Source organism: Octopus sinensis, linkage group LG25 (assembly GCF_006345805.1).
Source record: "Octopus sinensis linkage group LG25, ASM634580v1, whole genome shotgun sequence".
Taxonomy (NCBI): domain Eukaryota; kingdom Metazoa; phylum Mollusca; class Cephalopoda; order Octopoda; family Octopodidae; genus Octopus; species Octopus sinensis.
Genome location: NC_043021.1, coordinates 19236668 through 19263610, shown reverse-complemented (window position 1 = coordinate 19263610; position 26943 = coordinate 19236668). Strand labels below are relative to the sequence as shown.

Here is a 26943-nt window from a genome sequence, read left to right as displayed (position 1 = left end):
AACAGGTCTTCACAAGTAGAGTTTTGTGTCCCAAGAAGGAGAGGTATGCATATACAAAGAAAATATCCATCTTCTTTTGAAGCTCAACACAGTCCTTACATAGGAATTACTCAAACATTTTCAGACCGCTGCCCACATTTACAGAGTATATGCGTTTCTTCAGTACTCCCCCTCTTCCTTTTAAAGAGTATGTGTTCATTACTTCTACTTCTTTTTTGATTCACCTTTAATTAAATATTCTAAATGACCTGAGATGCTTGTCCTATGTTCGTTTTGTTTTCCTTTCCTTCTAATATATATATATATATATATATATATATATACGAGCAAAACGCACCAACGTCCAATGGACGGTGCTGAGTTGTCAAACATTTAAACCAAATTTTCTCAAAACAACTTGTCCAACCGTCCCATAGGCCTCCCCTTTGAGAAACACTGATTTAATCTAAATTTGAGACACCAGCAAAAGAAGAAATAAAAATAGACTTTTTTTCTATTCCAAAGAAAAACGATTTTATTCTCACAAATATGCAACCGAAGAGTTTAAAGTACCAGTAATGATAAGGCTGTTGACTGGGAGTACACAAACATGGTTCAAACAGTAAGCTTGGCAGGAAAGAAATGTGCCTTTAAGCAGAACAAAAACAACAAAAAATGGAAGGTGCAGTTATGTACAGGTTGACGGAAGAAAAGCAGGACAAAAACGGCTTTATCGATCATTCTCACCTGGAGATGATTTTTGTAATACTTCACATTAAAAGAATATCTACTAAATAATACTAATAAAGTTGACGGTATATCTTCAAAGTTTCATTCCCTGGTAAAACTCCATGGATTTTAAACATTTTCTCATTATGCTCTATCTAAGACATAAAAATTGTTCATGCAGAGTTGCCTCCCTTAACTAAGGACTTCAAAATTGTGCAACCCAACCTCGTTTTCAAGGTTATTTTTGTAGTACAAAATAGTTGTTGTGTAAAAAATATACTTTATTTGGTAGTCAAAAGATTTCTGAATCTTTTGATACCTCATGCGTCAAAATCAGCAACTTAGTTTTCAAATCCATAAGGAACATATGCACACACACAAACTCTGTTTGATTATATAAAATTAAAAATAATACTATAAGTTATTTGCATGTTTTTAGTTATGAAACAATTTGTTGTGACATTTGGATTTTTCTTTTGTTAAATAAAAGTTTATTTAAATATTTTTCTATCATTTATGACTTATCTTTTCCTCTTGTATCGTACTCCACACATTCTATATGGTCTGTACAAAGATACATTACAGATTTTTTTGATTTTTTTATGAGTACTACCAAATTACTTGAATTCATATTATACTGTGACTTAAATATATATTTCATTCTGTGAGTTTATCTCACAAGGGAAAGCTCACTTAGCTTGCTGTGCCCGAATTCCATAAATATCTTCAGGTTAATCCTTTTAGTGGCTTTCAGAGTAAAATTTTCACTCTCATTTCTAGCAATCGTCGGTGCTATTTTGCACCCTCATTTATGAATTCCTTTTTGGTTTTTAATTGCTAACAAGCCACCTATATCATAATGTATTTAATATATCTTAATATATTAACATATCATTATAATATCTTATTGTGTTGATAATATATATATTTCTTCTGTGTTTCCCATCTCTCTTCACACATATATAAATGCCTCATCTATGCCACCCACCTCTTCTTACAGAGTAGGGGCATAACACCAGTTAGGTTGTGTGGAGCTAGGTTTTTTCTCAATTTTATATTGCTTTTTTTTCAAGAAATTAATGGAAAAAAAAACCCCCAAAAACTAAAAGAACCTTATCTTCAGTGAATTCGTCCAACTTTATTCCATTCCGGGTGAACATATTTAAAACATGAAAATTTAAAACACCTAAAAACCCAACACTTAGGAGGAAAATCAAATAAAACAAGTAAAAACATTTATTAAAAGTAATATAAGATAAGTTATTAAAATGTTTTTCTGTGTCATGTTGCATATTTTTCCAGTCACATGATGTCTTGGCACCAGTTACAGGCACGCCTATATATACAGGGTCAGGCAAAATGATCTGACACATTTGTAGGTTAAATAAAAGGCAAATGAAGTAAAGAAACAAAAAAGTGTTTTTATTTTTGAAAAGTACATATAATGCCATTTTGTTTCATTATGTTTTAGAAATTAAATCAGTCAAATGGGATCCATTATTGTCCACACACTGTCGAAGGCGTTCACGAAAGTTGTTTCTTTACTTCATTTGCCTTTTATTTAACCTACAAATGTGTCAGATCATTTTGCCTGACCCTGTATATATATATATGTGTGTGTGTGTGTGTGACCGCGTGTGTACCGTTGGCGATTTTTTTCCCTCTGTCTTCCCTTCTCCTATGTTTCCGACGAAGAGCTCCGCTCGAAACGTTAAACCCTCCTTCTTTCCTGAGCGTCCAATAATACTATATTTGTTCCACGTCCTCGTGTTGTATTTTTTTTGTGCTTTCTTGTTTGGATTAACTATATATATATATATATATATATATTTCATAAGTATGCCATGTTCCCCCAACACACTCCCTTTTACAGAGCTTATCTATTTCATCTGTCTTCCCTTCTCCTGCTACAGAGTTGGATCTGTTTCATTAGTGCCCTCACCACCCCTTCTACGGAGAATATATATTTCAGCAGAGACCTCACACTCCATAAACTAAGTCTCATATAGCAGAAGAACACAGGCATGGCTGTGTGGAAAAAAGCTTGCTTCCCAACCACATGGTTCCGGGTTCAGTCCCACTGCATGGTACCTTAGGCGAGTCTCATCTACTATAATCTCAGGCCGACAAAAACCTCATGAGTGGATTTGGTAGATAGAAACTGGGTGGGTGTGTATATATATGTATGTATGTGTGTTTTTGTGTCTGCCCCCCCCCCCCCATTAGCACTTGACAACCGGTGTTGGTGTGTTTATGACCTTGTGACTTAGAGGTTCGACTAAAAACACTTCAAGACGGTGCTCCAGCATGGCTGCAGTCGAATGAGTGAAACTAGTAAAAGGATAAAAGAATACATATAAAAAAAAGACAGAACAAAAGTCTCTAAATTCACTTGATTTATGTGAGTGACGGATGGATTGACGTGACGGATGGATTGACGTGGCGGATGGATTGACGTGACGGATGGATTGACGTGGCGGATGGATTGACGTGGCGGATGGATTTTACGTGACGGATGGATTTTGCGTGACGGATGGATTTGCGTGGCGGATGGATTTACGTGAAGGATGGACCTGGTGGAATTTTTCCATATCTGACTTGATATTAATTGATAATTACATTAATCCTTCAGCATTTAAACTGGTTTATCTAACCCAAATATTCTACCTGCTTTATGTTAAAACTAACCAGATCCAGCCTCTCACACCTACCCTACAATGTTATTGTGAAAACAACAATAACACTGACAACTCAAAGCTATGAAATGATGCACGATTAAATGATTAATTCATAACGATGTTCAGAGATATTGATTGGAATTCAAACTGAATATTCTTTCATTCTTTTACTCGCTTCAGTCATTTGACTGTGGCCATACTGGAGCTCTGCCTTGAGGTGTTTTTTTTAGTCAATCAAATCAACCCCAGGATTTATTTTTTAAGCCTAGTTTTTATTCTAGCCAATTGCAATAGCAGTACCCTTGTTGCTGACAACACGCATACACACCCACGAGCTATTCTATTCAATTCATAGTCACCAACACCATAGAAAGCTATTTGATATTGTAATGAACCAAGACTGGTGGGACCGACATTAAGTTTGTGTTGTTCTCTACCCTTCAGTCATATTTCCCACAGTCGTATAAACCGGTTCTAAAATAATAATAATAATAACAAAAGCACTCAGAGAGTACAAACCTATGCCAAGGCAAAACTAACGTCCTCTCAACGGTTAGCCAGAGATGATTTTTAAAATGAGAATATCTGAAATAAACTCGACTGCTCTCACAAGCGAGAATACTAAAAATGAACCTGACTGCCGCTTTCAAAATTTAAGAAAAAACAAAAAACAGGAAAAATAATCCAAGCATGGTTGTGTGGCGGCGAGCTGGCAGAAACGTTAACACGCCGGGCAAAATGCTTACCGGTATTTCGTCTGCCGTTACGTTCTGAGTTCAAATTCCGCCGAGGTCGACTTTGCCTTTCATCCTTTCGGGGTCAATAAATTAAGTACCAGTTACGCACTGGGGTCGATGTAATCGACTTAATCCCTTTGTCTCTCCTTGTTTGTCCTCTCTGTGTTTAGCCCCTTGTGGGCAATAAAGAAATAAGAAGCTTGCTCTCCAACCACATAGTTCTGGGTTCAGTCCCACCGCATGGTGCCTTAGGCAAGTGTCAACTATTATAGCCTTGGGCTATAGTAGATGACACCTCAGTAACTGAAAACCTTAGACATGCCCTACAATCTAGATGTATTGCAAAAGTCGGCATTCTTTAGAACTGCACGCATATTGCATAAAGTACTGTGTGTCTGAGGTCCTTGTTGTGACTTGACAAACAGTACAAACCCTGGTAGACTTTGTATCTATTGTAGATGACACTTGCCTAAGGGACCATGCAGTGGGACTGAACCCAGAACCATGTGGTTGGAACGCAAGCTTCTCGCCACACAGTCACGCCCGTGTTATTTATTATATGAGACTTGGTTTATGAAGTCAAACATAAAGGTTAACCCTATTGTCATCTGAGCATTGGGTTCAATACACCCAGTCTGAAAAAAACATCTGCAAACCTTAGAAATATCCTAAATCTAGGTGTATTGCAAAAGTTGGCATTACTTGCAACTGCTCGCATATTGCGTAAAGTACTGTCTGCCTGAGGTCCTTGTTGTGACTTGACAAACTGTACAAACCCCCGGCAGACACAACATCTTCAATCAACAACCTCATGATATTGTATACTCTACTCTTTACTCTTTTACTTGTTTCAGTCATTTGACTGTGGCCATGCTGGAGCACCGCCTTTAGTCGAGCAACTCGACCCCGGGACTTATTCTTTTGTAAGCCCAGTACTTATTCTATCGGTCTCTTTTGCTGAACCGCTAAGTAACGGGGACATAAACACACCAGCATCGGTTGTCAAGCTATGTTGGGGGGACAAACACAGACACACAATTACACACATGCATATATATACATATATACGATGGGCTTCTTTTCAGTTTCCGTCTACCAACTCCACTCACAAGGCTTTGGTCGGCCCGAGGCTATAGTAGAAGACACTTGCCCAAGGTGCCACACAGTGGGACTGAACCCGGAACCATGTGGTTGGTAAGCAAGCTACTTACCACACAGCCACTCCTGCACTACTGTGCAACAACTATAATAATAATCCTTTCTACTATAGGCAGAAGGCTTGAAATTTGGGGGGAGAGGGGGCCTAGTTGATTACATCAAAGCCAGTACACAACTGGTACTTATTTCATTGACCCTGAAAGGATGAAAGGCAAAGTCGACCTCGGCAGAATTTGAACTCAGAACACGAAGACAGACGAAATGCCGCTAAGCATTCTGCCTGGTGTGCCAACGATCTTCCCAGCTCGCCACCTTAATAATAATAATAATAATAATAATAATAATAATTTCTTTTATTGTCCACAAGGGCCCAAGACATTGGAGGACAATACTGAAGGACAAGTTACAGCACACACAAAAAAACCCACAACAAAACAATAATTACAACAACATGTGGGATTAACATCTATCAAGGGGACAGATGCTACCACATCAAAGAAGCCTGTTTTATTTATATACTAGCAGTATCGCCCGGCGTTGCTCAGGTTTGTAAGGGAAATAACTATAAAGCATTTTTAGAGAGTTATAGCCAAAAAATAGCAAAAAAATGGGGAAAAAATGATGGTAAATTTTTTTGAGAGTTAAAAAGGTGGAGTTGCGTCCCCTAGACGGTCTGTGGTTTGGGTTTCTGGTTCTCGACCCCATGTCGAATTTATCGATTTTTTTCAGAACTGGGGGAACTTTCCAAAATTTTCGCTGCGTTAGTTTTGAATTATGACATTGGGCTATGTGTGTGTCAAGTTTCATCAGAATCGGTTGAAAGCCGTGGTCAGAGTGAGGGTACGAGAAAACAGACACACAGAAACACGCACAGACAAACTGCCGTTTATATAGATATATATATATATATATATATATATGTGTGTGTGTTTGTGTATATGTTTGTGTGTCTGTGTTTGTCCCTCCAACATCGCTTGACAACCGATATTGGTGTGTTTATGTCCTTGTAACTTAGTGGTTTGGCAACAGGGGCCAATAGAATAAGTACTAGGCTTACAAAGATATAAGTCTTGGGGGTCGATTTGTTCGACTAAAGGCGGTGCTCCAGCACGGCAGCAATGAAATGACTGAAACAAGTAAAAGAGTTATATATATATATATATATATATATATAAGTGAAGGCACATGGCTCAGTGGTTAGAGTATTGAGCTTACAATTGTGAGGTTGCAAGTTAAATTCCTGGACTGAGCTGCATGTTGTGTTCTTGAGCAAGAGACTTTATTTCACGTTGCTCAAGTTCACTCAGCTGTAGAAATGAACTGTGAAGTCACTGGTGCCAGCTGTATCATCCTTTGTCTTTCCACCCAGACCTGTAGCCCAGAGGGAAACCTCTTAGGGGCACCCATGATCATTCATGACCAATGGAGTCATCTATATATATATATATATATATATATATATATATATATATACACATACACACACACACACATATATATACACACACATACATATACACACATACATACACACATATACATACACACACACATACATATATCACCATGACCGTCCAGGCTATCAGATGTTGCTACACATCACCGGTCACAATGCGCTTCGCATTGTTTTAGCCTTCAAATGACGCCACCCCGCTGGCTAAGCAAGCAGGCCAACGGAAGAAAGAGTGAGAGAAAGTTGTGGCGAAAGAGTACAGCAGAGATCGCCACCACTCCCTGCCGGAGCCTCGTGGAGCTTTAGGTGTTTTCGCTCAATAAACACTCACAACGCCTGGCCTCGGAATCGAAACCGCGATCCTACAACCGTGAGTCCGCTGCCCTAACCACTGGGCCATTGCACCTCCACACACACATATATATATACACACACGCACATATATATATATATATATATAATTAATAATAATAATATTAGGGAGTAAATCCAAACTTACAGGGAAAAATTAGATTTAGGATTAAATCTAATTTTATAGTATAAATATATATATATATATATATTATATTAAATTAGAGATAAAACCACTATTAGGCAACTCAAACAGTGAAAATCATAAACCAATACATAGAAATAAAATTAATTAATAAAAAATATATAAAATATAAAATTCAAAATTTAAAATATTTAAATTAAAGTTAAAATTTTAAAAACTATTTAAATTAATAATTTATACTTATAAATTTTTAAATATATATATATATATATTAACTTTAATTAAAATATTTTAAGTTTTGAATTTTATATTTTATATATTTTTTATTTATTAATTTCTATGTATCGGTTTATGATTTTCACTGATTTGCCTAATAGTGGTTTTATCTCTAATTTAATATAATATATATATGTAAGTATGGTGATGCAAGCAGAAGAAATAGAACTCTAAATATGTGTATGAGTATAGTTTTATTAATCCTTAGCAGAAACAACTGAGTGACTCACGGGCCGAGAGTTTTTCGGGTTGGCACTTACAGAACTCATCAAAGTTTGATAAGTGCCGACGCACAAAGCTCTCATACCTTGAGTCACACTGCTGCTCCTACTAAATACTAATACACTCACACACACAGAGTATATTCCATAAGTTCTGAGATTTTGTTTGGGCGGGGCAGTTGTAACTGTCCTAGATTTCTGTAATTCTAGTATGTCGTAATTATACACCCAATAAGCTGACCAATCAACTCTTTTGTTATTCCAGATTGAAGGACAGCACTTTAACAGCAATCTGTATACAACCCACAAAACACGGCTTATCACAGCTGACGAGCTTGCAGGAAGCAGTCGGGACATTTGGAAGCATGCTATGCAATAAAGTTTTGTGTTAAGCTGGGCAAAAATGCTGCAGGAACTTATGAAATGCTCCAGACTGGGGTTGTTCTTTTTCCCCACTGGTACAAGAGTTTCAAGGAGGATAGAGAGAGGAGGTGAGAGACAATGAGAGATGTAGGAGTGATTCAGAAAATTCGCAATTTTCTGGGTGAAGGACATCATGTGTCTGTTGGCGTGGCAACTCTCTCTCTCTCTCTCTCTCTCTCTTTTACTTGTTTCAGTCATTTGACTGCGGCCATGCTGGAGCACCGTCTTTAGTCGAGCAAATCGACCCCGGGACTTATTCTTTGTAAGCCCAGTACTTATTCTATCGGTCTCTTTTGCCGAACCGCTAAGTGACGGGGACGTAAACACACCAGCATCGGTTGTCAAGCAATGCTAGGGGGACAAACACAGACGCACAAACATATACACACAGACTTTTATATATATATATATATATATATATATATATACGACGGGCTTCTTTCAGTTTCCTTCTACCAAATCCACTCACAAGGCTTTGGTCGGCCCGGGGCCATAGCAGAAGACACTTGCCCAAGATGCCACGCAGTGGGACTGAACCCGGAACCATGTGGTTGGTTAGCAAGCTACTTACCACACAGCCACTCCTGCGCACAGAATTATTAATGAAGATCCAAACCTGCACGACGTTCGTGCAAAGTTTGTTCGCAAGGTGCTCAATGATAAGCATCCTGGGAAATTGATAGAAATGGGCATCAAAACTGCCCCTTACTATCCCTACAGATCAAACTTTCCTCCCTATGACTTTTGGTCGTTTCCCTAGAATTGATTTCAAGATGAAGGAGGCTGTGACAAAGGTCCTAGACCCCTTCACTTTGAAGGTTTTCTATGGGGCCTTCACAAAGTGGTTGAAAAGCTACAACAAGTGCATTAAAATTAGAGGACCCTACTTTGAAGGAGATTAGAGTGGGACGTGTCTTGTGTGTTAGACTGTGTTTGTGTCCCTCACTGCCAGAGTTGGTTTGTTTATGTCCCAATATCTTAGTGATTAACCCTTTTGTTACCAACCCGGTTGAAACTGGCTCTGGCTCTGACTACAAATGTCTTGTTTCCATAAGTTTTTAATTAAAATCTTCCACCAAACCTTAGTCACAATTTATGTTCCTAACACTAGCTTAATGATAACTAAGTTATTTTACTAAATTCTGTGTTATATTTAAAGTAATTGAAAGAAACACGGAGCATCTCGAAATAAATACAGTAACGAAAGGGTCAAGCTAAACAGTGCAATAGAATAAGTACTAGACTAAAAACAAAAGCACTTGGGTTGATTTGTACAACTAAGACCCTTCAAGGTGGTGCTCCAGCATGGTGGTGCCCTTCCTCATGCTCTTTGGACATGAAGAGACTGCCATCATGCCTAGCATACTTGCTACTTTAAAGTTCCAATTTTTTAAAGTCAAGAATTTTATTAAATATTTCGTTAAACTTTTAGTTACTCAAATTAGAAATGACCGATAGGAATTCCTTATGCAAAGTGCGTCAGTATATTTTCTATTTGGTCTCCGGTCTACCGCAAAGTCAAAGAAGAAATTAAGAACCAGTGCGCTACCACCTAAGGAATAGAGGATATGGTATCATGTGGTCCTAAATTCACTGTATCTAGGAAAAAGACAAGATGGGCATGCCTGGAAGGTCTTTAATAATAGTCCTGTGTTTTTGAATTACAAGCAGTGTCTTCAACTGACTGTTGACCCATGTTCTCACAGATCAATCAGTGATCAGTGTAACATGGTTCGCAATTGAGTGTACCATGTTACCCACCAGATCAGTGATGGATGAATCAGTGATAAATGAGGCAACGTGCATTGCTGCTGAATTGTTACACTGAAGCACAAACAGTATCTTCAACTGACTGCTGACCCATGGTCTCACAGATCAGTCAGTGGTAAGTGAAACATGGTTCGCAATTGAGTGTACCATGTTACCAACCAGATCAGTGATGGACGAATCAGTGATAAATGAGGCAATATGTATTGCTGTTGAATTGTTACACTGAAGCACAAACAGTATCTTTAACTGACTGCTGATCCATGTTCTCACAGATCAATCAGTGATGAATGAATCAGTGATAAATGAGGCAACGTGTATTGCTGTTGGATTGTTACACTGAAGCACAAACAGTATCTTCAACCGACTGCTGACCCATGTTCTCACAGATCAATCAGTGGTAAGAGAAACATGGTTCACAATTGAGTGTACCATGTTACCGACCATATCAGTGATGTATGAATCAGTGATAAATGAGGCAACGCGTATTGCAGTTGAATACGCTGAAGCACAAACAGTATCTTCAACTGACTGCTGACCCATGTTCTCACAGATCAATCGGTGGTAAGTGTACAATGGTTCACAATTGAGTGTACCATGTTACCAACCAGATCAATGATGGATGAATCAGTGATAAATGAAGCAAAGTGCAATACATTCATACAGTTAATTGTTCTGCATGAATACTTATATGTGAACTTAAATTAAACTTTTGAGAGAATGAATTTTCCACAGATTTCACAGTGATATGGCTTCTCTCCTGCACGAATACATAGCATACCAGAGGAACAAAACGATATATACATTAAGTTTTTAATGAATATTCATCTATTGTTGTGTTGCAAGACGTTATTATCACATAGACCTACTTTCCAATGAAACCAAATCAAAGTTAGTCTGACAAACTAGGTTAAGAATCTGTTCAGATATTTCGCTTAAGAAGAGACAGAACAATCAACAAGCATTCTGTTTCTGGGAAACCCAAGACAGTGGATGTGAGTTCAGTTTTTTAATGTATCTTAACCACTACGCCATATGCCCGTGGGCATATGGCATTGTGGTTAAGAGCGTGGGCTACTAACCCCAAGATTCCGAGTTCGATTCCAGGCAGTGACCTGAATAATAATAATAATAATAACATCGAAAAATACCTTAGGAATGAGAACCCAGGTTCGAAATTTCCCCAAGACTGAAGGCTGGAGGGTATATCAGCCAAAGGTGGCGAGCTGGCAGAAACGTTAGCACGGGAGGCAAAATACTTAGCGGTATTTCGTCTGTCGTTACGTTCTGAGTTCAAATTCCGCCGAGGTCGACTTTGCCTTTCATCCTTTCGGGGTCGATAAATTAAGTACCAGTTACGCACTGGGGTTGATATAATCGACTTAATCCGTTTGTCTGTCCTTGTTTGTCCCCTCTGTGTTTAACCCCTTGTGGGTAGTAAAGAAATAGGTATATCAGCCAAAATGTGTTAACAACAAACAAGATGAGGACAAATATCCATCAAATGTAAATAATGTACATAATTCCTCATCTCTTAAATATAGAACTGTTTCATGACATTTATTCCACATAGCTCCAATTCCCTTGAAAGGTATAGACTCCATCAGACACTACATAAAGAGAAGAATGTGTTGGTAAAGCAGCCTCTATGTGATTGCTTGACTGTCTAGAAAAAAACAGCCAAATCTTCCTCAATTCCTAGCCTGACTTCGTAAAAAAGAAAAGAGAGGACTCACTGGACACACAACAAGAAGATATGTTTGAATATAGATCTGACTTAGAGATAAACATTAACAATACAGCTTCATGACGGTAGCTGCTAGTTGGCAGAAGGCACCCGAGATAAGCCTGGTCCTCCCCCTGGATTTTATCCAAGGCCTTGGCAACATTAGACATCATCTGGGTGTATGCTGTCAGGAAGCCGACATCAGAATCAGTGAGGGTCTGCAGCTCCAACTGTGTCAACATCCTGTGGGCAGCTCCCCTATTCTTCTCCAGCAGGTTGTTGAGGACAACAACATAGTCATAGGTAGAGTTCCTTCTGGGAAGGAGCTGGCAGAATCGTTAGCATGCCGGGCGAAATGCGTAGCCGTATTTCGTCTGCCATTACATTCTGAGTTCAAATTCCGCCGAGGTCGACTTTGCCTTTCATCCTTTCGGGGTTGATTAAATAAGTACCAGTTACGCACCGGGGTCGATATAATCGACTTAATCCGTTTGTCCTTGTTTGTCTTCTCTGTGTTTAGCCCCTTGTGGGTATTAAAGAAATAGGTAGAGTTCCTTCTGGTACTGTTGGGGACCACCAGTCTCCTCTTCAACATGCCCAGAATGCTGTCTGCCGCCACTGTGCTGTGTCTCTTCAGATTCTACAGCCAACTGTACCTTAGGCATGGCCTTCCTGTAGACTAACTTGAAAAAAGCACTGTCAAGAGCCTTGTCAGCATCCATGCTGGCTACCAAGTTGAAGGTACAGGCTGTGCACTTCATGTGTACTGGCAGGTTTAGGCCCAGGCAGCTGGACTTGTTAAGGATGACATCAACAGAGATGTACTCAACTTCGTCCACATCCCCAGCCTCAGGATCCACATCCAAGTCCACATCCTCAACACCCTCCACATCCAGATTGGCAGCAGCCTCAGCAATGTCTGGCAAGAGATCGACTTCTGTACCAAACTGCATAAATGCTATGACAAAGTTTCTAGCCGTTGTCCATCGTGGTCCTAGTCATCTTGTTTTGAAGATGGAACTTGAAATGGGTGTCTACCATGGCCTGGGTGAGAACATCAGAGGTGGGATGTTCTCTGAGCTGAGAGCAGGCCAGGATGGGGTGTTGTCTTGTGCGGGTCTTGGGGCCCAGCCACTGTGCTGTCATCCCCATCATCATCATCATTTTTCGACCGTGGTCGAGACAATGGAATTTACCATGCTACGCCAGACTTCACAGTCCATCATGGCATTACGGAGGTCCTGTTGCTGGATGCCTGTATCCCTGGAGATTACATCAGGGTAGGAGAGTGTGCGCCCTCTGGTATTGCGAGTAGATGGCTTCCAGAGGAGAAGAGTAGAAATTACCTCTTTTTCAGCTCTACAACAATGTTCAGCAAACTGGACTCTCTTACCTTTCACAACCAAAATGCAAATATATGGGAAACTACCACCTTTGTCATCCCCAGGTAGGTCCTGTTGTGGGCCTACCAACAGTCTGCAGTGGTTGCTACCCTGGGGACATGCTTAAGCAATCTGTAATTAAAAAATGTTAAATTGTCAAGAGACATACGTTGTAAAGTTCAAAACTTAAAATTACACACACACACACACACATATATATATAATAATCAAAATGTGACCTCGTGTGTACTGTTGGCGATTTTTTTTCCCTCTGTCTTCCCTTTTCTGGATCTTTCCTTCTCCTATGTTTCCGACGAAGAGCTCCGCTTGAAACGTTAAACCCTCCTTCTTTCCTGAGCGTCCAATAATACTATATTTGTTCCACATCCTCGCGTTGTTGTGTTGTTTTTTTGTGTTTTCTTGTTTGGATTAACTTTATATAATAATCAAGGTGGTTACCAGCAATTTAAAACCAACAAGGAAATAATTCACCATCACTAAGAGAGACAAGGGTGCAGTGAGCACCAGCACTGCTAGAAATAGTAGTCGTAGACTCCTTAGCCACAAAAGCACATGGTCTCTTTGTAACCCTCGCCACTGCGAGCGAGATGCATTAGATTAAAATGCTAATTTCGTACAGGAAATTAAGACTCATCAATAATGGTCACTCCATCACAGCTGTCAATATTATGGAGAATGCCAATGGAATCAGTGACTGATTTCACAAAATGGTTAAGATGTAGAAAAAAATTCTACCTCAGCAAATTCTGTCCAACCAATGCTGTATTAGTACATCTACCTTTTTGGGGGCTGTAAATTTTTGTCTGAAAAATTTGACATATATGCCGAAAAATATGGTACATATTATTTCACATATCTTCTCAAGCACAAATTCCTTGGTGGAATTTGAACTCAGAATGTACTAATGGGCAAAAATACCTATTTCTTTGCTACCCACAAGGGGCTAAACACAGAGAGGACAAACAAGGACAGACAAACGGATTGATTCGATTATATCAACCCCAGTGTGTAACTGGTACTTAATTTATCGACCCCGAAAAGATGAAAGGCAAAGTCAACCTCGGCGGAATTTGAACTCAGAACGTACGGCAGACGAAATACCTATTTCTTTACTACCCACAAGGGGCTAAACACAGAAGGGACAAACAAGGACAGACAAACGGATGAAGTCGATTACGTCAACCCCAGTGTGTAACTGGTACTTATTTAATCGACCCCAAAAGGATGAAAGGCAAAGTTGACCTCGGCGGAATTTGAACTCAGAACGTAACGGCAGACAAAATACCGCTAAACATTTCGCCTGGCGTGCTAACATTTCTGCCAACGGGCAAAAATACCGATAAGCATTTTGTCCAGCGTGCTAACAATCCTGCCAGCTCGCTGCCTTAAACTAATTAATTAATAATACTTATGCAACGAGAAGAAATTGTTAGCTCAATGTCTAATATTATACGACACTGAGTTAACATTCTCATTTTTCTATTGCATTGGTAATCATCATTTTAATGCATTGTGCTTTTCCATGCTTGCATGGGTTGGACAGAATTTGCTGAGGCAGATCTTTTCTACATCTGGATGCCCTTCCTGTTGCCAATCCTCACCTGTTTAAATAAGCAGAAAATGAAGAAAACTTTTGATCAACAAACCAACATCAGTTATGTCTTGTATTAAAAAATAATTAACCGATGTTGGTCAATTTGTTTGTTGATCTAAATTTTTCTCCATCTTCTGCTTATATATATATATATATATATATATGTGAAGGCACCTGGCTCAGTGGTTAGAGCGTCGAGCTTACGATCGTGAGGTTGTGAGCTCGAATCCCAGACCGGGCTGCGTGTTGTGTTCTTGAGCAAAATACCTTATTTCACGTTGCTCCACTTCACTCAGATGTAGAAATGAGTTGCGACATCGTCACTGGTGCCAAGCTGTATCGGCCCCTTTGCCTTTCTCTTGGATAACATCAGTGGCGTGGAGAGGGGAGGCCGGTATGCATGGGCGACTGCTGGTCTTCCATAAACAACCTTGCCCGGACTTGTGCCTGGGAGGGTAACTTTCTAGGTGCAATCCCATTGTCTGTGTCGTGACTGAAGGGGGTCCTAATATATATATATATATATATCAATCATCATTTAACATCTGCTTTCCATGCTGACATGGGTTAGACAGTTTGACTGGAACTGGTAAGCCAGAGAGCTGCACCAGGTTCCAGTCTGGATGCCCTTCCTAATGCCAACCACTCCAAGAGTGTAATGGGCGCTTTACACGTGCCACCATCATGGGTGCTTACAGACACATACAACAGGCGTCTTTCAGTTTCCATCTACCAAATCCACTCACAAGGCTACAGTAGAAGACACTTGCCCAAGGTGCCATGTAGTGGGACTGAACCTGAAACCATGTGGTTAGGAAACAAATTTTACTCCGCATCCTGGATGTCTTCAGCTACATCCAACTGGGTGGCACTCGGGCAAGTATCCTTCGTCATAACCCTCCTAAGCCCTACAAGTGAAAAAGGATCAAAGGGTGCTATGCAAAAACCTGTCAGATAGACTGAAGTTGTGATACAAGAAACCATGATGTGACACTGAATCTTCCTGAAGATTATGCCATGAACGAGTGTCTATGGAATACCCAGCCATATAGACCATAATTCAATGAGTAAATAATTCAGTATTATAAAGTACTTATGCAGTGGTGATATATGGTATATCTGATTTTAGCTTGTAGGGGTGACAACTTCAATCATGTTTCAGTCTTATTAGAACTCCTCAGCAAAGCACAGCCTCTTCTGTAGTTGCCTGATTAATAACAAAATCACTGTATTGATGTACAAAATATCAAACAAAAATTTGTAAGGAGCGAGGGAAATTTTCCAGAGTTGCATTCTGCACAAAAAAATAGGTAAAATTAGTGTCATTTTAAAAATAATTCATAATCCAACCCATCAAAGCCAAGTGGAATTGTAGTCGTGGTAGATACTGGTGTCACACAACTGGTACATGAGCTGGTGGCATGTAAAAGCACCCATAACACACTCTCAGAGTGGTTGGCGTTAGGAATGGCATCCAGCCATAGAAACCATGCCAAATCAGATTGGAGTCGGGTACAGCCCCTCAGATAACCAACCTTGGTCAAAATGCCCGACACATGCCAGCATGGACAACAGACATTAAATGATGATGATGGTGACACAAAATAAACAAAACTGTGTCTGTTTTTCTTCTAAAACTAGCCTCGTTTATCATGTGGGCTTGGTTCTTCTCCCAAAAGAAAAACAGCAAAAAGCAGTGATACATGAATCATTTCCACACACTTTGTAAAAGGAAGAAACAGTAAATTCATTGATGCTATACATAAGGCCCACAGCTGCAAAGCTTCCACATCCACATACTTTTTTTAAAGTGCTTTTAATTTTTCCTGTAGAGAATACACATTATCTTTTGTTTCGGTCATTTGACTGCAGCCATGCTGGGGCACCACCTCAAAGGGTTTTTTTAGTTGAAAGAAATCACCTCTGCCCCGCCCCAGGACTTATTTCTTTAAGCCGAGCACTTATTCTATTGGTCTCTTTGGCCGAACCGCCAAGTTACAGGGACATAAATGCACCAGCACTGGTTGTCAAGTGGTGACAGGGGGACAAACACAGACACAAAGACACACACAAATATATAGATATACACACACACCAGGTTTCTTTCAGTTTCCATCTAGCAACTCCACTCACAAGGCTTTGGTTGGCCCAAGGCTATAGTAGAAGACATTTGGCCAAGGTGCCATGCAGCGGGACTGAACCCAGAACTGTGTGATTGGGAAGCAAGCTTCTAACCACCACTGCATTGTGTTAGGATCAGGCACCTTTCTGTTCACGGGTCCCATGTTGATAGATACGCATGTGCAAATCTGTATAAAAAGATATAAGGTGGTGAGCTGGCAGAAATGTTAGCATGCTGGTCGAAATGCTTAGCGGTATTTCGTCTGCCGTTACGTTCTGAGTTCAAATTCCGCCGAGATCGACTTTGCCTTTCATCCTTTCGGGGTCGATAAATTAAGTACCAGTTACACACTAGGGTCGATGTAATCGTCTTAATCCCTTTGTCTGTCCTTGTTTGTCCCCTCTATGTTTAGCCCCTTGTGAGTAATAAAGAAATAGGTATTTCATCTCCCACTACATTCTAAGTTCAAATTCCGCTGAGGTCAACTTTGCCTTTCATCCTTTTGGGGGTCGATAAATTAAGTACCAGTTGCGTACTGGGGTTGATCTAATTGAGTGCCCCCCCCCCGCCAAATTTCAGTCCTTGTTTGTCCCGTCTATGTTTAGCCCCTTGTGGGCAGTAAAGAAATAAGTATTTCGTCTGCCATTATGTTTTGAGTTCAAATTCTGCCAAGGTCGACTTTGCCTTTCATCCTTTCGGGGTCGATAAATTAAGTACCAGTTATGCACTGGGATCGATGTAATCGACTTAATCCCTCTGTCTGTCCCCTCTATGTTTAGCCCTTTGTGAGCAATCAAGAAATAAGACATGCAGCCTTGCAGCACAATCAACTAAGCACAAGTGACAATCTGTATATTCTGAATAGCTGACCATTGTGGATGGTCACTGGGACAGTTTTTATCAGGACAAGCTGAATCTTCAACTGACAGCCAATCCTTGATAAGCATAACATGGTTCACAATTGATCTTATTGTGTTACTCCAGATCAGTGATGAAGGAATCAGTGTTTTCAACCACTTGAAGTATTTAAAATTTTCACCAAGATTGGAGGCTTCCGATTGGCCAAAATTACATTACACTAAATGCTTATAACTTTTTTATCATTATTTTTCTAGGGAGAGAAAAATGGATTTTCATCACCAGCATACAAAACTGCATTTCAAAAGTAATCTGGTGAAAATTTACTTTCAAGTGGTTATTAAAATAATTGCACAAGATCCTGCAGTTTAATTAACCCTTTTGTTACCATATTTCTGTTGAGATGCTCAGTGCTTCTTTTAATTAATTTTAAATAATTTTAAATATAAAGAAGTTAGTAAAATAACTTCGTTATCATTAAGCTAGTGTTAGGAACATAAATTGTGACTAAGGTTTGGTGGAAGATTTTAATTCAAAACTTATGGAAACAAGACATTTGTACTACAGAGCCGGTTTCAGCCAGATTGGTATCGAAAGGGTTAAGAATTGTTTCTCTATTATATATTTTAACCCTTTTGTTACCATATTTCTGTTGAGATGCTCTGTGCTTCTTTTAATTAATTTTAAATATAACAAAGAATTTAGTAAAATAACTTAGTTATCATTCAGCTAGTGTTAGGAACACAAATTGTGACTAAGGTTTGGTGGAAGATTTTAATTCAGAACTTTTGAAAACAAGACATTTGTACTACAGAACCAGAGCCAGTTTCAGCCGGGTTGGTATTGAAAGGGTTAAGAATTGTCTCTCTATTATATATTTTAACCCTTTTGTTACCATATTTCTGTTGAGATGCTCTGTGTTTCTTTCAAATAATTTTAAAGAATTTAGTAAAATAACTTAGTTATCATTAAGCTAGTGTTAGGAACATAAATTGTGACTAAGGTTTGGTGGGAGATTTTAATTCAGAACATTTGAAAACGAGACATTTGTACTACAGAGCCAGAGCCGGTTTCAGCCAAGTTGATATCGAAAGGATTAAGAGACACATCTTCCTCTCATTAAAATGCTACAGTATCAGATACCATGGCAGTATTTAAGTTTGACATGATAACACATTTGTCTGATTTAAAACCCACCTCCACCACCCCTATCACTACCTTCTATTTCATAGGTTATCAAAGTGGGTGTTACCACCTCCATGTGCGTTGAGAGGGTCCATGTGGGTGCCGGTGTCTGTGGGGGTTAGAGAAAAAGGAGGCATTGGCAGAAAGGCAATGGATTGGGGGACGCTATGTACTGGCTCTCAAGCCTCTACTACACAAACTGGAAATGTTGAGAGGCATATCGCATGACCTAGGATGTAGGAGATGTGTGTCGGCAAATGCCGCCAACATCACCATAGTGGTGTCGGATCATAAACGCACAGAAATGATCAGCACTGCTCTCAGGGACTACGAGCCGGTTTCAGGAGCAACAATTAACCACTAAAAATCAGTGGGCTTGCAGCTCAGCACATGGAGAAGCAAGTCCAAGCCGTCAAACTGCGTCATTGGGCACTGGATGGACAGACCAGTTAAACTGCTTGGAGTCTGATTCAGTCCCGACCTCCTGATGATCAAAACCCCGAGATGAGATAATGAGCAGGGTGACTGGGCACTGGATGGACGGACCAGTTAAATTGCTCGGAGTCTGAATCAGTCCCGACCTCCTGATGATCAAAACCCCGAGATGAGATAATGAGCAGGGTGACTGGGCACTGGATGGACAGACCAGTTAAATTGCTCGGAGTCTGAATCAGTCCCGACCTCCTGATGATCAAAACCCCGAGATGAGATAATGAGCAGGTGACTGGGCACTGGATGGACGGACCAGTTAAATTGCTCGGAGTCTGAATCAGTCCCGACCTCCTGATGATCAAAACCCCGAGATGAGATAATGAGCAGGGTGACTGGGCACTGGATGGACGGACCAGTTAAATTGCTCGGAGTCTGAATCAGTCCCGACCTCCTGATGATCAAAACCCCGAGATGAGATAATGAGCAGGGTGACTGGGCACTGGATGGACGGACCAGTTAAATTGCTCGGAGTCTGAATCAGTCCCGACCTCCTGATGATCAAAACCCCGAGATGAGATAATGAGCAGGGTGACTACTCTCACCCAGAAATGGACCAAGAGAAGGCTATCTCTGAAAGGTCAGGCAGTGGTGGTTAACGCATATTTCGCGTCCGTAATCTACTATCACTTGATTGCTGTGCCTTGTCCTGACCATCTGATTACACTGGAGTGTATACTCTTCTGCTCCTTCTGGAAGGAACACGTCCTGATGGTCAGGCGGTCTATCTGCTGTCAACAACTGCTGTGTGGCGGCCTGGGCATGCCGTGGTTGACGATGCGTAGACGTGCACTGAGGCTATGACATCTCCAGTGCTTCCTTGATGGTGAACAGGTGCGGTCACCATTCGCCAAACATGTATTTCTGCAGCTAGATTCTTTAATGGAGCATTTGGAAAGTGGAATGTCTTCAGGTGCTCACAGCCCTCAGCCAATTGGACACTGCAATAGGTGGAGTGTCCACTTTAGCTTTTTATAGAGTATTAGCGGAGGAAAAGTGCGATGATGTTCTTGGGGAGAACTTGGGCATCGAAGAAGATCAGCTAGCAGCTCTTATCCAGAGAGCTTTCGGCCAGGGACTGATGGATAATTTCCAAAAATCTCTAGCCTAGTAGTGGTCATTCGATCACGTCCAAGATGCATGCTGAACAAGACAGTCCTGCATGCACTCGTCCAGTGTCCAAGCATTGCTGACCTGTGGGTTTATGTCAAACACCTGCCATTGCGTGTGGGACAGATCCGGCTGTCAACTGAATCCATCGTGAAGATCACCCTGCCACCTTCCTTCAACTGGGAAGGAAATGCCGTTTTTATATGCTTGGTGGCCATGGCGAAAGAGTTTGCATAGTGGGCGAGATTGAAGGGGCTGAAGACAACCACTTCTTTTTTTGGCTAATCCCTGATCGACTTCTTCAAGTTTCACTTGAAAGGGAAATAAGGTTAGAGAGGGAAGTGTTGTCTTCTAGCCAGTTTGCTGAAAGGTGGGTGAAAATGGTGAGAATGGTGCAAATGAATGGGCCTGCCCTAAGCATACATCTGTAGTTGGAAAAAAGGAAAGGAAAAAAGGCACCTGCCCCAAAAGTCAGGGTACCCATAATTTTTAATGGGGCTTTTCCATAAGCAGCCCTCAAACGTCTCCACCCTATTGAGGGTTACACATTGATTATTTTTCTTTTTTAATTTGGTTAGTCTTGTTTACAGACAAAACCCTCAGAACAACATACACTCACACATTGTTTTGTGTTGTACTATCCACAATGTTTTTCTTAATATAAACCCTTGTTTACATTAACGAAATGATCATTATTATTATTAAAACAGCGAGATGGCAGAATCATTAGCACGCCAGGCAAAATGCTTAGTGGCATTTCGTCCCTCTTCACATTCTGAGATCAAATTCCGCCGAGGTCGGCTTTGCCTTGCCTCCTTATGTAATCGAATTAATCCCTTCCCCCGAATTTTAGGTCTTGTGCTTCCAGTAGAAAGGATTATTATTATTATTATTATTATTATTATTATTATTATTATTAAAGCAGTGATCTGGTAGAATCATTAGCACATTGGACAAAATACTGGACGAAATAATGGTATTTCGTTCGTCCGTCGCTACGTTCCGAGTTCAAATTCGCCGAGGTTGACTTTGCCTTTCATCCTTTCGGAGTCCATAAAATAAGTACCAGTTGCGTACTGAGGCCGATCTAATCGACTGGCCCCCGCCCCCAAAATTTTAGGCCTTGTGCCTTTAGTAGAAAAGATTATTATTATTATTAAGGCGGCGAACTTAGCGGAATCGTTAGCACGTCGAACAAAAATTATCAGACTGCATTTCTTCGTTCTTAATGTTCTGAGTTCAAATGTCGTTGGGGTCGATAACATATGCACAAGGATCGATGTAATCGGCTTCCCCTCTCCTCAAAACGGCTGCCCTTGTCCATATGAGGTTGGGAAGCACCACTAAAAAAAATATATATATATAGGAGTGGCTGTGTGGTAAGTAGCTTGCTACTCAACCACATGGTTCCGGGTTCAGTCCCACTGCATGGCATCTTGTCTTCTACTATAGCCTCGGGCTGACCAATGCCTTGTGAGTGGATTTGGTAGACGGAAACTGAAAGAAACCCGTCGTATATATGTGTGTGTGTATATATATATATATATATATATATATATATATATATGCGCGTGTGTGTGTTTGTGTGTCTGTGTTTATCCCCCGAGCATTGCTTGACAACCGATGCTGGTGTGTTTATGTCCCCGTTACTTAGCGGTTCGGCAAAAGACACCGATAGAATAAGTACTGGGCTTACGAAAGAATAAGTCCCGGGGGTCGAGTTGCTCGATTAAAGGCGGTGCTCCAGCATGGCCGCAGTCAAATGACAGAAACAAGTCAAAGAGAATATATATATATATATATATATATATATAAATGAAGAGAATTAAGGTCATTTTTCATTGGTGTACCATTAAGAAAGTCCCGCGGGGGCGGGCACAGTTTGCCCGTCACCGCTTCATTTTTTTTTTGTAAATCACTCATTCTCATTTAATTGTATATATTTCAATTGTTTGTTTATTCATACGTTTCGTCTCATTCGATACCCTGGACCCCTAAGTTTGTTTTGTCCGTCCCCCCGTATCGTCCCCTCTTTTTTTTTCTCAAACCTCATCGGTTAATAAGAGAAATCGTCGCTGGTCTATAAACAACCTGATTAGATACTAAACGAAACAGACCAACATAAAAAAAGGGGGAAAAAAACCTGGCTTTAATATGAAACATGTGTCAGATCCGAAATATAGTGCACCCACAAATATATATAAGTATATTATATGCATGTATACACACAGACAAAACTAATTTGACAGCATAATCACCTCCCATTAATAATATTTTCGCTCTACATTGTTTTCCAACAACACATTTTCACCATATGCCAGTCATGTGGTAATACTGAGAACAGCAGCGATATGAAAACTTAAATGCTATAAATAGCGAAGTCAATGGGCTTTTTTTTATTCATTTATATATTTATTTATTTATCATTTTTGTAACTCAAAACAAACCGGGCCATAAACCCACATTCTGGGGAACTGACACGTATTTCTTTCACAAACGAGCGCAAAAATAATGGCAATCTTTCGTCTCTAGTAGACCTTTCCGTCGATTTCCGTAAAAAAAATTTTTTTTTTTTTTACATATGGGCTTGCGGGAACTTTTGAAGTAATGAGAGCGAAAGAGACTAAGAGAAAGCGATTGTATGACGAGGGAAGTTCTTTTGAAGTTACCGTGCATGGGAGCATTGATGGACATGTATGTGTTTGATGGGGTGTGGGAGACAGACAGTATGTTGTGTAAGTGAAGTGCTTCTGTTAGTGTGTGTGAAGAGACAGAGTAATGTGTGAAAGAGAGAGATAACTGATATTTTCTTACTCGGTGTATGTGTATATGTATGTATATTACTTCAAAAGTTCCCGCAAGCCCATATGTAAAAAAAAAAAAAATTTTTTACGGAAATCGACGGAAAGGTCTACTAGAGACGAAAGATCGCCAAAATAATTATTACCTTGTCGTCGAGGAAAAAAAAGCTAATTCGGAGGAGAGAAAAGTATAACGGTTTGAAATGATGTGTGTCAGTAGATATGTGTTCGCACCCACCAATTATTTCATTTTTCTTTTTTTTTTTTTTTTCTAACATTAAATTCCGATATATTAGGAATCTACGCCATCGCAAAGATATCTGTAGAACAGTTCATTAAAAAAAAAATACAAATTCTTCAAAAAGCTATGAGGTAACAAAGTCAACTCCTCCGGTGAATTATCCGAAACTCCCCCCACCCCACCCTCTCTCTCCTAATTCCGAAAAAAATTTTTTTCACAACCAATTCCGATAAAATTGTAATCTACTATCTGAAAAGTATTTGTAGAAAAAACTTTATTAAAAAACACCAATTTTTCTCTCAAAGTTATGAGGAAACAAAGTCGATTCGTGTAAATTATCCGAAACTCCTCCCTCTCATCACCCACCCACCCACCTCCGAAAAACATTCTTTACATTAAATTCCAATATAACCGGAATGTACCCCCATCTGAAAGCTATTTGTAGAAAGTTTTCGTAAGAAACATCCATTTTTCTGAAAGCTATAAGGAAACAAAGTTGGTGGGGTGGGTCTCACATTTTGTTTCTTACAAAAGGAACGGATTCCACACCGCGTAAATTAATTGCTAATGTTTATTTTTGATGTGTTGGGTCATTTGAAAGCGGTTAAATCGACTCGAACCGAAATTTCAACTCGAAATTTAAAAGAACAGAACTAAAATATAGTGAAAAATTTTTCGTTTTTTTTTTTTGCTGAGGAAAGGAAAATAAAAGAAAAAATGTCAAACGTGGAGGCGGTCAGGGTAGACGTAATTAAAACTAACATTACAAATTAATGTTTCTTTGGAAAAACGGAAATAATTTAATCTAGGCATTCCTTCGAAGATGCTACCACCAAAGCGAAAATGAAAATCAGTAATTTCCGTAAACATCTTATTATTTCTAATACCTTAATTCTAATTTAATTAGCGAAGAAAGAAACTAATCCACGAAGACGAATTAATTCTAATAAACTTCACAGAGTTTCCAATTCTAGGAACAATTAACAACAAAAAGCGATTCTTTTGGGCATCCATACTTTGTCAAAAAAAAAATTGAACATCAAGCTTAGAACTTGAGGCGAAACGAGGGAAATATTAATAATAATAATTATTTTAAACTAAAGGAACAAAACCTGATATTTTGCGGAGAGGGGACTAGTCGATTACGTCGACCCTCAGGGCTCAACTTGTATTTTACTTTATCGATCCGATCCCGACCGAAAGAATGGAAGGCAAAGTGGACCACGACGGAAAATGAACTCAGGAACGGTAAAACCGGAAGAAATGTCGCCGATTAATTTTAATAACAGACATAACACGAATAATGATGATTACACACACAAGGAAGGCATCAAAGGTTCCGGCGAGGAGAAGATAAAAAGGATGGAAATAATGCCCCAGCTCTAAACAAGAACAGTGCTTGGTTGGTTCTTCATGTTAATCCAGCTCCGAAAAGGATGTTGAACAATAAAAGTGAATCTTCAAGAAGGATTTGAACACCGCCACCACGGATTTGGAGGATATTGTAAAAATCCAAGACTACGAGGAAACGGGACAGTTTGGTAGAATTACGACAGTCTCCAGGACTTCGTGGTTGTTTTATTCCGAGTTTATTTTTCTTTTTTTCTCCGACCTCGGAAGAATTTAGAGGCAAAGTCGATCTCCGAGGAATTTCACTAATGATATTTAAGTATAATTAAAATAAATGATTATTAATTAACAAGTACAATTTAGCGCTGGGAGAAAGGGGCTTTCACCTCATTAAATCGATATCCAGGCAGGTTGACTGGTATTTGGGGTTATATCACAGATTATATCACAGATTGCTTGAAGGATCAAAGAAGGAAAAAAGTAGACATCGGCGACATTTGAATAAGGGAGGGTTCCAACACTAATTGATTTCTGATTTTACAAGCTGTCAAAAAATCGTAAGGGACGTTTGACATGCTGGTTCATGCTTTTTTGGTCGATTTAAATTAGGGAAAGAATGATTAAACAAACAAAAAAAGAAATAAAAACCAAAGTCGACATCGACGGAAATAAAAAAAACTGAGAAAGTCAGTACTTAGCAACCCAAAAAATAATGGTTTTATGAAGAACAGAAAGGGTTTACCAAAAACAAAAACAAAACCCCAGCTCGAGGTCGGTTCAGGACGATTCTGTGCAATGTGGCAAGGGTACAGAAAAGCGTGTAAACAGTAAAATAACAAATAATAATGATAATAGTAAAGAAGCGAAATCCAAATATATTAATAATTGCCCTTACATTATAGCAAAACGAGCAAAATTACATCAGCTTTGGCTATTTATTGAAAGGGGGTCATCAAAAGTCTAGTGACAAACTGACCATAGATAGATATAGATGTGTGTGTGTGTGTGTGTGTATATATATATATATATATATATATATATATATATATATATATATATATACATGTACATGTCTATATTACATATATATATATACATGTACATATGTCTATATATATATATACATGTACATATGTTATATATATATATATATATATATATATATATACATGTACATATGTCTATATATATATACATGTACATATGTCTAATATATATATATATATATATATATATACATGTACATATGTCTCTATATATATATATACACATGTACATATGTCTATATATATATATACACATGTACATATGTCTATATATATATATATATACATGTCTGTATATATATGTATATATATCATCAAAACAAGTGACAAACTGATCATAGATATAGATGTGTATATGTAAATATGTCTGTGTATATTATAAATATAATGTGTACGTGTAATATTTATATATTATATATATATTATATATATATACATATATATACAAGAGGTGGGGGTGTAGGCTGTTATGTTGTTCAAGATGGTATAAACATTAGCACGCATGCCAAATAAGAGAACAAACCAATTCCTTCACTTACCTTACAAGACTTTCTAATTGTTGTTGCTGTTGCTGTTGTTGTTGTTGTATTCCTGCTTCAAACAACACAAAATAAAAATAAATTTACCAAAAAAAAACCCAAAATAAAGTAATAAAACAAAAGAGAGAGAGAGAGAGGAGGAAACCTCGAATGGATTATTATATATACGAAGTGTTTGTGTGTGTGTAATCCCTAGACCCCCCCCTTTCTGTGTGAAATGGATTGGAAAAATTGGGGGGAACTAAAAAAAGGGGGAGACTTTGTCAAGACAATTTCTCTCCTCCGTGGTTTGGGGGAAAGCGAAGAGAGTTCGGGACTGATTTGTGACGTCACGACCGCAGGATCGCTTAGGTAATTGCATTACTGTTAGGAGAGAGAGGAGGGGTGAGCGGGAGGGGAAGGGAGAGAGAAAAGAGAGAGAATGGGAAGGAAGATGGAAAGGGAGAAAGGGGGGAAGAGGAGAAAAAAGAGAATGGGAAGGAAGGTGGAAAGAGAGAGAGAGGGGAGAAAGGAGGAGGAGAAAAAAGAGAATGGAAAGGAAGATGGAAAGAGAGAGAGAGGG

At 39.3% G+C, this 26943-nt stretch overlaps 1 protein-coding gene across 2 annotated transcripts in view; it reads right to left on the bottom strand.

Moving 5' to 3' along the window:
* LOC115224261 (ubiquitin-conjugating enzyme E2 J2) overlaps positions 1 to 26736 on the bottom strand; it is a 46381-nt gene extending 19645 nt beyond the window's left edge. The window contains exons 1-2 of one of the 2 annotated variants that reach the window (XM_036513327.1): positions 8540 to 8551; positions 2688 to 2693 (exon numbers count right to left, since the gene is read on the bottom strand). The gene's annotated coding sequence lies outside the window, so the exon portion shown is untranslated. Of the gene's footprint in view, positions 1 to 2687; positions 2694 to 8539; positions 8552 to 26381 lie in introns of those variants that run through there. The other variant, XM_029795070.2, reaches the window with a different exon arrangement.
* Between the last annotated feature and the right edge of the window lie 207 nt (positions 26737 to 26943).